We start from the raw sequence: 13,695 nt of genomic DNA, 5'->3' as shown, positions 1-13,695 counted from the left end.
TGCCTGACACACAGTGGGCGTTCAATAAATGCATGTTGAATGAAATGAATGAGTGAATCAAGTGAATCAAGTGACCAGCAAAGGCACTAGGAGGAAGAACGCATTCAAAGGGAGGGTTAGGCATAAATACGCCACTAGATGGCGCTGTTGCCCTGCGTGTAAACTATCCAGCTGCGCTTCTCGCGACCGAGAATGGGTGGCTGGCTCAATTTCCATTTTGAGTTGGAGGCGAACATGCTGGATTAAAACGTCTGTCTTTTATGGAGTATCCCGGCAGGCAATTTTACAACACATTTTCTACAGTTCTGACAACCACCGCAGGAGAGAGTATCTCATTTTACCAACGAAGAAATAAATTCCCAGTAATTTTAAGTAACTTTTCTAAAGATGCACTGCTTGCGGGTGACCAAGGCGGCCCTGATGTGTTTGGCCTCCAAACCTGTGTTCTTTTCAGTATACCCCGTTTCCTCTCCAGCAGTCTGATGCAACCAACGAACAGCCTTCCCACTGTGATAGGTATCCACCCTTCCCCCTACTTTTGTTCTCACAGCTGGTAGTTTTATCACATGTCCAATCAGAACCTATCCACACAGCCTTTGGTTTCTAAAAGGTCAGCTTACAGGGAGGGGAGTTGACAGGCAGAATAGATTCAATGTTTCTTAGACCAGAGGTTTGCTTTAAGTCTTAAGCTCATGGATGGATTGAGTAGTGTTCTGAGGAAGGAGGAAATAACCTTCAATTTATCAATCAATCATCAGTAGTTCTTCATGCAGCATCTGTATTGCACACAGAGGGTTACAATCTGGTTGGGCAGATTAGACGCACATATGGGACATTAATATACTGCATATATTGTGGAGATATATGTGGTAAGAGCATTAGGCGTTCAGAGGCCAGAAGGATTCCTATGACTGGGGTGGTCACAGATCTCAAAGTCAGGCTTGACCTTCACAAGAAATGCATTTTGGGAGATGGGGGCAAGGAAATCGGTCCATTTCTACAAAAAGTGTGGACCAAGGGCCAGCGGGTTTGACAGCACCTGAGAGCTTGTTAGAAATGCAGAATCTCTGGTCTGGCTTCAGACCTCATGAACCAGAATCTGCATTTTAACAAGCTTCCCAGATGATTTGCACACATTAAAGAATTTTGGGGACTAAGTATTTGTATTTATATAACCCTTTAAAATGAAATAATAATCTAACTAAAACACTTTAATTTCACTATTTAGTTTTAATTTTGGATGCTGATTTGCTCTTAAAAGAATGGTACTAAATATTCTCAAACTTCTGCCATTCCTCTCAACAAGAAACTGTGGAGATTCCTAATAGCTAAATTTTCTGTGGCCTGGTGATTTACTAACTGGAAGGAAAGTTCTTATCCAAAGCACCTTTGTAAGTATTTGTGCAATGAGAATTGCTCAAGGAACTAGGCCTTGAAAAATCTTGAAGGATGTTTTTTGAATCAAACCGCTAAAGGAGTTTACCTTATATTCAATGCAATTTTGGTTCATTCTAGTTCTTTGCAGATGGCTAACCTGTGTGTGGCATATGATGGAACCATAATACTGGATCAAGTCTGTAGGTCACTCCCTACACGCCCCCCCCCCCCGCCCTTCCATCTATCATTCTGGATAAATGATAGTTGTCAGAATGTAGAATCCATGATAACCGTGATGAAGTTAGACACCTAGACACTAGCATATCGACAATACTTGATTTACTATCTCAGTAAGAAGTGATGATGCCGTGTGTCTAATTGGGGCCCTATTTCTCTTCTTCACTTGTGGAATTTGGGTGAGTCCATTCAGAAAGGCAGCCTGGTATATAGAAAAGAGCGTGAGACAGCTAGGTACGACCACTTGGGCCCTGGTCTGACACATGTGAGCTGTGTTGTGTCATTTCTCTAGATCTCTCTTTCCCATCTCTAAACCTGGGAGGTGGAACCAGGTAATTGCTAAGATTCCTTCCTGGTTTAGCATTATATGAGCCTAGTTAAACTAGGAGTTAGAGCATGGGTAGTCATTCATTAATCTCAGATTATATACCCCCAAATAGAAATGGCCCATGTTGTCTTTACTTACAGATATGAAAGTTGAGAAGGCTGGTTACCATAGCAATTCACCTTCGCGGAGTCATTTTAGAAGTTCGATTCTGGAAAGTGACGATATTATGTACTGGCACCTGCAAACTCCCTAATGTTTCCCTTGCTTCCGTTCTTGCTCTGGGCTACGGTGCCAAGAGTTGTCCTAATCTGGAGAAGCAATCAGAGTTCTCAAGCTGCCTTTCGGTCTGCTAGAACAGAAGGTGCTGACAGGGTGGGAGGAAAGGCAGGCCTCCTTTCAGTTTACTAATTCTACAGCCGCCCTTCACAAACGCCAGCAAATATTTTGTGATGTTGCAAGGTGTTACAAAAAGTGAAAAGCAAGCTGTGATTCAGCTGGTATGAAGACTTGCAAATAAAAAAGAGTGATCTGTTTTGCAGCAAACTATTATTTCTGCCAGAGCCCACAGACTGGAATGCTAAAAGAGGTATTTCTGCAAGACACTGCCATCATACATATCGGGTTTTCCAATTGGCTCAGCAGGTCCCCACCTGTGGCCCTCGGACCCCCGGGAGCTGTGGGATTACCTCAAGGGGTGGGCATCTCCCTGTGTACGTTCTTTCTTTACTACACGGAATGAAAACTGTGCCCATCCACACGGACGGACTGTGTCTCAAATTTGCATCAATGTTGTAATGAATAAAAGAAATTAACTTACAATGTTACAAAATATATCTTAGCCTTTTGTTATGTGATTTCTTAATCGACTGACACCAAAATTAGCATTAGTTTTATGTTTAAGAAAAGAATTTTCTTGGTGTTGAAATACAGCCTTCACACTTGGCAGATCGCTTGACTTCATCCTGGTTCAGAGAATATGGACCACTTACGAGCAGGAGAGACCCTTTCCTCCAGTTACTGGCTTCTCTTTCAAGGCATATGTGGATAATATATTCACAATTTGGTTTCTAAACCTTAAAACCTGTTAGGAAGATATTTAAATGGTTAGTTGAGCACTGCTCCTCTCTGAGAAATGATATCTGGGAATATAAACTATAAGCAGTGGGTACATTTCTTAGGCCACAAATTCATAATAAGAAATATAAGCTAAGTTTTATTTCTAGCTGCCATTTCCTTGCATTATCAGAAACTTAATCTGAGTGAGCTTGTAGATTTTCATCTCTTCTTTCCCTGGGATTGTGTCTAGTTTCTGGGAGGACCTTATGAGGTGCCAAGGTGTGCGGTGGTGTTGGTGGGGGCAGTGGAGGGAGTTAGGAACCTGGTCCTGTCATCCTTCCATACACATATCTATTGAACCATACTGTTTCATGACCTCTTCAGGTCCGCGAGCAACCTCCATTTCTCCAGTGTCCTCTTGGGCACAAGGAGACATGCTTCCATAAGGCCTTGAAGACATTGCAAGCCTGTGGATGGCCCCTTCAGTGGGACCCACCACGTACACATTTCTTTTCTGAAGTCTTTTTTTTTTTTTTAATTTATTTGCCAAAGAGGGTGAGAGAGCACAAGTAGGGGGAGCGGCAGAGGGAGATGGAGAAGCAGACTCCCTGCTGAGCAAGGAGTCCAATGCCGAACTCAAACCCAGGACCCTGGAATCATGACCTGAGCGGAAGGCAGAGGCTTAACCCACTGAGCCACCCAGGTGCCCCATCTTTTCTGAAGTCTTGCAACCTCCCTGAGGCCGTGCTAAGGATACAAGGAACATGTCCTCTCTATTCCCAGACCGCACAGAAACATCTGGGATTGTACCACCTTCCCTAGGTGAGCCTGTGGAGTAATACACAGGGCCCAGCATTGACGTCTTGGCTCTTGGTATTTGCCCGGGAATTTCCTCCTCCCCCAACCCCCTCCCAGGCACAGGGAACCCTTTTCTATTCTCCTTAGCTTTTCTTCCAATATTTTATCTATGCTGCTAGGTGTTTTCTTCTTTCTCCTAAGGGCAGCTTCTAGAGCCAAAAGCCAGGAAGACACTCTTCTTTCTCTGCTTCCTGCTGTCACATCCCTTCTCTGAGATAAGAACCTTGAACTAGGTGACACCTGGGTGGCTCAGCTGGTTAAGCCTCTGCCTTCAGGTCAGGTCATGATCCCAGGGTCCTGGGATCAAGTCCTGCATCGGGCTCCCTGGCAGGGAGCCTGCTTCTCTCTCTGCCTGCCTCTCCCCTGCTCGTGCTTGCTCACTCTCACTCTCTATCTGACAAATAAATAAATAAAATATTTAAAAAAAAAAAAAAAAGAACCTTGACCTAGCCCAGCAGCTTGAATGAGGGGAAGAAAAGAGGAGGAGAAAAGGGGAAAGGCATCTGCTGATGCTATGCTGCCACACAAATAAATTAACGTTGCCTTCATGGGCCCGAATGAAATCAGATACGGAGCAAAACGTGAATGGCAGTACAATACTTAAAATAAGACCTCCAGCACCAGAGCAGTTTTTCTACAGGCTCTTCACATCTCCTGAAGTGTGGCACCTGGAGCTTAGTGGCTTTTAGACATGACACTAAAATATAAAGGGATCTTCTTCAAGGATGGGGTGAACGATGAGCTCCACAGTGGCACATGGAGGCCTTTTCGGCCAGTCAGACCTAGGTGTTGGGAGAGGAAGGGTAGGCCGGGAAGAAAGGGGCAGCAGCTGCACACCTTGAGGCACTCTTACTCACACACCCTATCAAGAACTTTCCTGCTTCTGGAGCTGTTGGAAAGGCAGCTAGCTGCCTCTAACTCAGTGGTCCTTCTCCAAGTGGTCCTTTCTCCAAGCAGATCCGACGTCCCTTCATTCACTCAAAAGCATTGACTTCCTACTCTCAACTGCATGCTGGGGAACAAGTAATCCCATGTGGGTCTTGGTGAATTTATCTAAGTCTCTTATTGAACAACAACAAAAAAAGACATGGCCTCTGGACTTAAAGATCTCATAGTTTAGTTGGGGGAGGGAGTTGCCCAGGGAAAGACAAGTGAAGGGGCGGTCTCTTGCTGAGGTGTCCGAGCAGGCTTCAGAGTAGGGTGGCGGGGTGGAACTTGGGAGGAGCCCCAGGGCTCTGGAGTGGAGGGCGAGATGGGACAGGTCAGGCTGAGCGGCAGGCTAGCCGCCACTTACTGGGGAGGAGGCCACGGGAGACTCTGGTGTGGCTCAGACACAGCCCCAAATTTCCGGGAGCAGTGATGGCTATACATTTCAAATGTGGTAATTAGGAACACACATTTTTCTCATTCAAAAGAGCTAACTCCTACATGACTAGGCAGGAAGATTCTATTTCCCCGTTTCTCAGAGTGTGCTGTTTGAGTCAGGAGCCCAGGGGAGGAACACGGGGGTGGAGGTTCCTTCACAGTGCAAAAGCAACAAAGGGCTCTCCCCCTCTCCTCTCGGAGAGAGAGTGGCAGCTGACTCTGAGATCCTGTATTTTAGGCAAAGAAGAGTCTGTTGGCAAACCACGTAGGAGCCCCCAGAGTGATAAAGCAGAGCTTTTGCAGCCATGTATTTTTATCGCTGACTGCTTGGCTACAGCTCACTTGTTCCAAGCGGGCGGCCTCAGCTAACTACGCTCGTCGGAGCATGGAGGGAGCGCCTTAAAAGCACAGGTTTGTTGCAACCGATTCATACGGATACCGAGTTCACACTTATTTTATAAAAGGAGGATAGTGTGAGAAGGTAGGAGGCTCTTTGGCCCACTAACTCATGAAATAGGATTCTGTTTCTCCAGCTGTGAAGAATGAAAATTAATACCCTGTTTGAGGAACCTCAACCACGTCATCTACAGGGTAACTCCTTGTTACGGTAACAAACGAAAGGCTGCATTTGGAGAAAGGCCCCGGCATTCCAGATCACACAGGAAATAATTACACAGTATTATTTTTGAGCAAGTGTAGCAAGAAAATATAATCCTTGGGTAAATAACCAGAACAGACTAAAGACGTGTGTGTTGAACTGTAAACAATGATCTAAATCAAATTACTTAATTGTTTAGTTCATAAATGTACACTAATATGTATTTTGCTTATGCCAACAAGATAATCTTTAGAGATGTCTCAGTGACTTCTGGCCTGAAATTTAGTCCACAAAGTGATTATGGAATTAATTAAGAAATGGCCTGGGAAAGCATGGTCCAATTACTGGGTAGCCACTAATCTTTAACATCAACCCAAGGTTTTCAAAAAAACGACGATCATTTCTAGAGCTATCTAGAGCAGGGGTCAGCAGACTTTCTCTTAAAGGGACAGACAGTAAATATTTTAGGCTTGCCACTCTGCCATTGTGCCCCAAAGCGACCACAGGCGATCTGTTAATGAATGACCGTGACTGTATTCCAATAAAATTTCCTATGCAAAAATAGGTGACCAGCTGGAGGGCCATGGTTTGCTGACCTTTCATCTTGAATAACCACAGAGATGTCGAAAAATTGTGAGTTTATTTGGGAAAGTTAGGAGTTCTGTGGAGCAGACCGATTCCTGTGCGGGTGTGGGGTGAGATGGGCAAACTGTGCCCTTTACCGATAAACACTGCATCAGGAGGCCTGGAGGAGGACTGTCTGGTGCTCTCCGAAAGGCCAGCTGACTCGTAGGCAGCAGCCCTGGTGCTGGATTCAGGAAGAGTTGCTAGTCCGAGGCGCAAACTCCTTACACAGATGGAGCAAGTACACTTGGCCAACCCCACAGTCTTTACACTTTCGGCTCCCTTGGTGGCTTTGTGAGGTAGCAAGGGGATTCTGGATCTGACCACATCTTCAAAAGGTAAGGTTAGACACCAAAATGTTCAAGCTTCCCTTCCAATTCAGACTCTTTAAAACAATTGTTTCATCTGGGCAGGTCAGTTCTCCTGCCATATTCCTTGTTGCTGCTGAACCAACATCACTGGGTAAGCATTCTGTCCTCCGCCTGCCTCTGTCACAGCTGGTGGCTCGGGGATGTGCAATTTATACCCTGACTTGAAAGGTGGGGTTGGGTCCTAATTCTCTTTCATGCCTTTGAACTGAGACCAGAGAGAAGATGCCCTTGGTGGCAGAGATGTAGCCAGAAATGTTATATGGGGCTCAGGGCCTGGAAGGGCCCCAGGTGGGCCTTGTACAGGACAGAGAAAGGGTTTCAGCTTCTTTCTAAGTTCTGTGATTCACGAGGGCTGTCTGTTCATCAGGAATCCTTCTATTCCAGTGAGGCCACTCTGTGGATTTATAATGACCACCCTTTCCCTTTTCTTGAGTTGTGTTCATTGGATCTTTTCTCAATAAATCACACAGTGCTCTAGGAGGCACACTTCCTGCCACAACTAAAGCTGTACATAACACATTGGAGGTCTGCACCCTGGTTGTTAGAGTCTATGGGTTTGACTGTAATCTATTTAATTTCTATACCAGCTGCTGGTAACAAACACAATCAAATTCTCCTTATCAAGGACTTTTCAGTCTGTCCTTTCCATTCCCATCCCTCCACTGTGGCCTCATACTTATCACTCCTATCTGGATTTCAGCCCCGGTCTCCTAGAAAGCTCCTTTGCCTCTACTCATTCCCTATTCTTGTCCATCTGTTGTCAGAGCTGTTAGATTAATTTTTATAAACCTACTTTCATCAATCACGTCTCAGATGAAAAGTCCAAAGTGCTCCCTACCGCCTTCTGGATATGGTCTGATCTCTTCAAACCAGTATTTTAGGCTTCATAATCTGGTCCCACTTTATCTATTATGTTCATATCTCTCATACCCTTCAACATGAACTTCAATTTCAGCCAGGTCAATCTTCCACCACCTCCATCAGTTTCTCTCTTCCTTCCCACTTCTGTGACTTGGCTTATTTTCGTCCCCACCACTTCTCCTATTAATTAGAGTATCTCCTCCCTGTATGAAAATCTAATGATGTTATCTCTGAAAAATAGAAATCTAATATTATCTGTAAGAAAGAGAAGGGGTGGGAAGGATATGAGGCTACGTCTGTCCCCTTCCACCTGACAGCACATTCCAAAGTAATAGTTAATGTCTGGGGACCATTAGAAACATGACAAAACAATCAGAAGTATATGAAATTGTAGCTTCTAGATAAGGATGACAGAATGAAGCACACGTCTAATTTTCATAGTTTCTAACCTCCCCATGTAAAACTACACTAATAGTATTTTGGGGGGTGGCATAAATCCCAAGGATAAAGAGTGAAAGAGGATACCAAAGGAACTAAATTTTAGAGGGTAGAAAGCAGACAGATGGTAATGGACTTGGCAGACTTGAAAGACCAAACTGTCAACTGACATTAAGTAAAGATAAAAACAAATTCAATATGCACTCCAGAATCCTCCAAAGACTGAGGGATCACTGGCACCTGTGAAAGGGGCGTGAACTGGGATGTTAAATTAAGGAAGACTGGTTGAATGAAGGCTGAGGATCAGGAGGAGTCTCGGTCTCCCCTCCCCCCACTCCACATCACTGGCTGATTGTTCCTCCCACACGCTGGCCAAAGTCTAGAGGTTTAGGTTCCAGAGATGGGAAAACAGATGGTTTCTAAATGAAGGAACACCAGCACAGCTGAGGGTGGGTGTGAAGTGTTTCAAACAGGAGAATAAGTGAATGCATGTGTATTGAAGGCTCCCTGCTCTCTTCCTCCACTTTATCCTTCAGGCCAGAGAAACTGAAGGACAATTCTGTGGAGAATATAACCATCTCAAAAGGAAATATCTAAAGATATTGACTTTAGATGACAACCTAGATAGGTCATCTCACATTAGAGATTCTCAACTAGAGACATAGGCAATGTCTGGAAATAGTTTTGATTGTCACAAACCTGGTGGCGTGGGTGCTGTTGGCATCTCGTGGGTAGAGGCCAGGGATGTTGCTAAGTATCCTACAAGGCACAGAAAAGCCTCCCAAACCAGAGTATAACCCAGGGCACAATGTCAGTGGTGTCACTGCTGATAAATTCTGCCCTACATGAGATTCATGGTCAACTTGCCCATCAACAAAAGCAACATTTCCAAAAGTCTCCTACTCTATTATGAGAGCAGAAAACAAAAACAATGGCCAGAAAACTGGGGAGGACTTCTAACAAGGAGAATAGGGATGTAAACAAACAGATAAAAGCAACTGGAAAAAGGGTTTCCATGGGTTGCTTTATTGGTTGTGTCTGACTCTTGATGTCAACTCAGGTCTTGATGTCAGGGTTTTGAGTTCAAGCCCCTTGTTGGGCTCTATGCTGGGCGTAGAGCCTACTTAAAACAAAAAAAGCAACTGGGAAAAGAGACTCTGTAGGAGGAAGAAAACTCTAAAAAAACTATATTTGACTTCCACTTATGACCACGATTAGTGCGGACCAGATTTACCTTCCTGCTCTAAACAACTAGAAAACTGGAAAAGATTTAGAAAACTGTTTTCCAATATTGGATAACATACAACTCAGGACTTCCTTTCACATCTAAGTTCTGGATTTGACTTTTTTTTTAAATTAAGTTTTTTATTTTAAATCAAGTATAGTTAACAGTGGTTTATTAGTTTCGGGTGTACACTATAGTGATTCAACAATTCTATACATTACTCAGTGCTCGTCAGGATAAGTGTACTCTTTCTGGATTCGACTTTTGTGTATAGGGTCCAGTTTGAATTTACTGAACAATTTCCCCACTGATTTACAAATGCCACTTTTCCATACAGGGATTCATCTACTCCTGTTTCTGTCTTTGCTCTGGTACCATACTGTATTCTTCGCAATGTTGGAAACTCAAATCCATCTGTTTGATCTTGAAGTTGCTCAAACTACAAATCTATTAGCATGACGGAAAACCAAAAACCAAGAACACTATTGCCATCTGGCGGAGAGACCTACTATTACCACATCTGAACGAGACCTGCTGTGTCTCACCTCCTCACTCCCCCATTTAGTCAATGAGTCCTGAAAAATCTTCCTTTATCAGTTCTCTCTAATCTGTCCCTTCACTTCCATTCTCCTGGTACTTACACCTTAGTCTACTTCCTACTTTGCTAGGACTGTTGCCTTTGAACCAGCCCCTCTCTTTAGTCACTATTCTTTCAGTATCTTCTTTGTTGCTATTGTCACACCTTACAATTTCACATTAATTTGATGGGTCCCTTACAAAGTTCTTGCTTATGAGAAAACATTTTGGAGCTAGTAACAGCAGTCTGACTAGGGACAAACAGAGAGCACAAAATAGAGTCTTGGTAAATGTTAGCTGAATTGAAAAAAGTTATTTAGTACCATTTGTTCATTTGCCAAATTTATCTGGGAGGAGGCATAGGCACATGTTTCCAAACTTTTTTTTTTATTCTGAAATACCAGACTGATGAAAAATTCACATGTGTAATTTTTCTGTGGGCTTTCCTAAAATATTTTTAATTGCAAAATACAAGACCAATATAAACAAAAATCAGAGTTCTGCAAATGAGTGACTCTATGGATGATGTTGGGAGCCAGGGTTCTCCCCTGAGGAAGAAGATACAATATGGAATGGGAGAAGACAAGGAAGAACCCAGTAAGGCTGAATTGGAGGTGGAGGTATTAGTAAACTTGTGGTTTCTAGTATCTGTGTTTTTTAGCTCTTTCTTGAAGGCCCCTTTCTTTTTTTTTTTTTTATTTAAATGTTTTTTTTTTAAAGACTTTATTTATTTATCTGACAGAGAGAGATCACAAGTAGGCAGAGAGGCAGGCAGAGAGAGAGGAGGAAGCAGGCTTCCCGCCGAGCAGGGAGCCTGATGCAGGGCTCGATCCCAGGACCCTGGGATCAGGCCCTGAGCCAAAGGTAGACACTTAATGACTGAGCCACCCAGGCGCCCCATTTAAAAAAAAAAAAAAAAAGGATTTATTCTATACAGATATCTATACTGATAAAGGGAAATCTCCCCCTTAGTGTCGGATGACAACTAGTTAATACAAAAAGAATGATGTAGTTAGAAAATCAGTTTTGTAAACATCACAGTGAAAAATGTTTTTCAGGTAAGAATCATCAAAGGGTGCTAAATCTACAAGGGGCAGGTTTATGAGGAATAGAATATCAGCATTGTCTCAAAAGTTTCTCCTCACAAATTATGTACTAATTGTGAAAGGAAAAATCGTTACAGCAGAGAAATTGGATGACATCTTACCCAATTGTTCAAAATGGACATCAATATGGGGCAAAGGGATATTGCTAAGTCTGGATGTGATGCTGGGAGGCCACATCACTCATATAGTGTTTTAGCTCATACTGCATGACCCAAATCTAACCAAGGGGAAACATCACAAAAATCCAAACTGAAGGAAAATCTCTATCTTAACTGTTCTGTATTCTTCAATAGATCACTACTACAAAAGACAAAGGCTGAAGAACCGTTCTAGAGGACAGAATCCTGAGAATCTAACATCCGATCCTGGAGTAGATTCTGTAGCTGAAAAATAAAATTACCAATGGAACAACTGAAATTGGAATAGGGGCTATCAGTGAAAGCATTCTATCACTGTTAAATGCCTGAACTTGAGAACTGTATTAACTGTGCTTTTTTAAATGAAGTCTATCTGTAACACTACAGGTGAAACGGTAGGTCTGCAATGTACTCTCAGATGGGTCAAGAAAAAACATATAACAAGAGATAGAAGATGGTAAACCCAACATGAGAAACATAAAATAAAGAAGTCTAAATGTAGAACAATGTAGGTTTCTTCTACTTAAAATTTTCAGAACATATACATATATGTGCATGTAAATACATATATTTCTAGGACACTGTAATTAGTAGTCTCTTGCTCCCCCAGGTAAGGGAAATAGAAGCTAAAATGTATAAGGTGGTACGAGGGCAAAACGGTTAAGACTTTTCTCAACGTTTAGTTCCACTCCACAGAGAAAACGGATTTTTTTAATATGTGCACACAAGCTTCTGCACATGTGTAATTACATAATTTTGACAGATGCATAATCTATGAATGAATGTACTTAAAGGTGTTCTATTGGTATTTGTTTCTAATATGTATATTTTAAATACAATGAGATTTTAAAAATTATGTTATTTCATCATTTTTATATTTACTTTGATAAAAGCTATTTGGCCTTAATTCTGTTACCTTATAGTTTTTGTTGTTGTTTTAGAGGCGGGGAGAGTGCTGGGGGCGGTGCAGAGGGAGGAGAGAATCTTAAGCAGGATCCACTCCCAGGACAGAGCTGTCTCAGGGCTTGATTTCAGGACCCTGAGATCACGACCTAAGGTGAAACCAGGAGTTGGATGCTTAACTGACTGAGCTACCCAGGCATACCTTATAGTTTGTTTTTAATGCCTTCCTTTTAAAAAATATTTTATGCTCATGTTTTGTTTGGGCATTTTCCTCCTCATCTAACAACTCTTATTCAATTTATGGCATACTATGATTTCAATAATATGAAGATTTATAATACTTTGAGTCTATCTTGAGTATAATACTAATAAAAATCTTCATGGAGGAACTGGAGTCTGGCCAGGAGATTGTTTCTGGAAGTTATGCAAGGCATGAATATGAAATGTAAGTTGCAGAAGTCTAGATCCCAGCTGATACCTGAGAAATGTACTTTCCAAAAGCCGACCAAACCAACTTTTAACGGATCTGGGCCACTCTCTAAGTGGATCCTATTATGGTTTCCTTGTGATGATTTAAATGAAAAATCCCTAATTGATTCAAGTACGAGGAGATACTTCCGGCTCTCAGAGCTATTTTTGTTATATTTTGGATCACCCTTATGTTCTTTCTGGATAAGAATAACAATATATCTTAGAGAAACACTACTTGAAAAACCTTACAGATAAAGTTAAAACTTTAAATACTTTCCATAATAATTTTAAAACAAATAGAAAAGTAGTTATCTAGGTGCTGCCCAGACTAGCGAACAATACAGCCAGAACGGCTAGAGGTGATCCTAAGAACCGAAAGGCAAGATGTCTGCTTATGCCTTCTTTGTGCAGACATGCAGAGAACCTGAGACGAAAAACCCAGAGGTCCCTGTCAATTTTGCAGAATTTTCCAAGATGTGCTCTAAGAGGTGGAAGACAATGTCTGGGAAAGAGAAGTCTAAATTTGATGAAATGGCAAAGGCAGATAAAGTGCGTTATGATCGGGAAGTGAAGGATTATGGACCAGCTAAGGGCAGCAAGGAGGAGGACCCTAATACCCCCAAAAGGCCACTATCTGGATTCTTCCGGTTCTGTTCAGAATTCCGCCCCAAGATCAAATCTACAAACCCTGGTATCTCTAAATGGAGATGTGGCAAAGAAGCTGGGTGAGATGTGGAATAACTTAAGTGACACTGAAAAGCAACCTTACAACAGTAAGGCAGCAAAGCCTAAGATGTACGAGAAGGATGTCGCTGACTGTAAGTCTAAAGGAAAGCTTGATGGTGCAAAGGATCCCAACACCCAACAAAGTTGCCCGGAAGGAAGTGGAAGAGGAAGATGAAGACGACAAGGAGGATCAAGAGGAGAAGATGGAGGAGGGAGAGGAGGAGGAGGATGAATAAAAAAACTGTTGATCTGTTAAAAAAAAAAAAAGAAAGAAATGTAGTATCTATACCACGTACATCATCATGTTATCTGTCCTACATATTTTATAGTGATATGTATTTATACATATTGCGCTTGGCAACAGGAAATACGTTTTTGGTTTCCCATAGTAGGCTGCAAGTTTCAAAAGCAGAAGTCTTCAACCTCTAAAGGCAGCAT

The 13,695-nt window shown here is 42.4% G+C and overlaps 1 pseudogene; it reads left to right on the top strand.

Annotated features, from left to right (window-relative positions):
* Window positions 1–13,493, top strand: part of LOC125108558 (high mobility group protein B3-like) — a 64,142-nt pseudogene extending 50,649 nt beyond the window's left edge.
* Window positions 13,494–13,695: the final 202 nt, after the last annotated feature.

This window comes from Lutra lutra, chromosome 9, assembly GCF_902655055.1.
Source record: "Lutra lutra chromosome 9, mLutLut1.2, whole genome shotgun sequence".
In the NCBI taxonomy this organism is placed as follows: Eukaryota; Metazoa; Chordata; class Mammalia; order Carnivora; family Mustelidae; genus Lutra; species Lutra lutra.
Note: the sequence above shows the minus strand (reverse complement) of the source record. Positions and strands in the feature narration are given on the sequence as shown.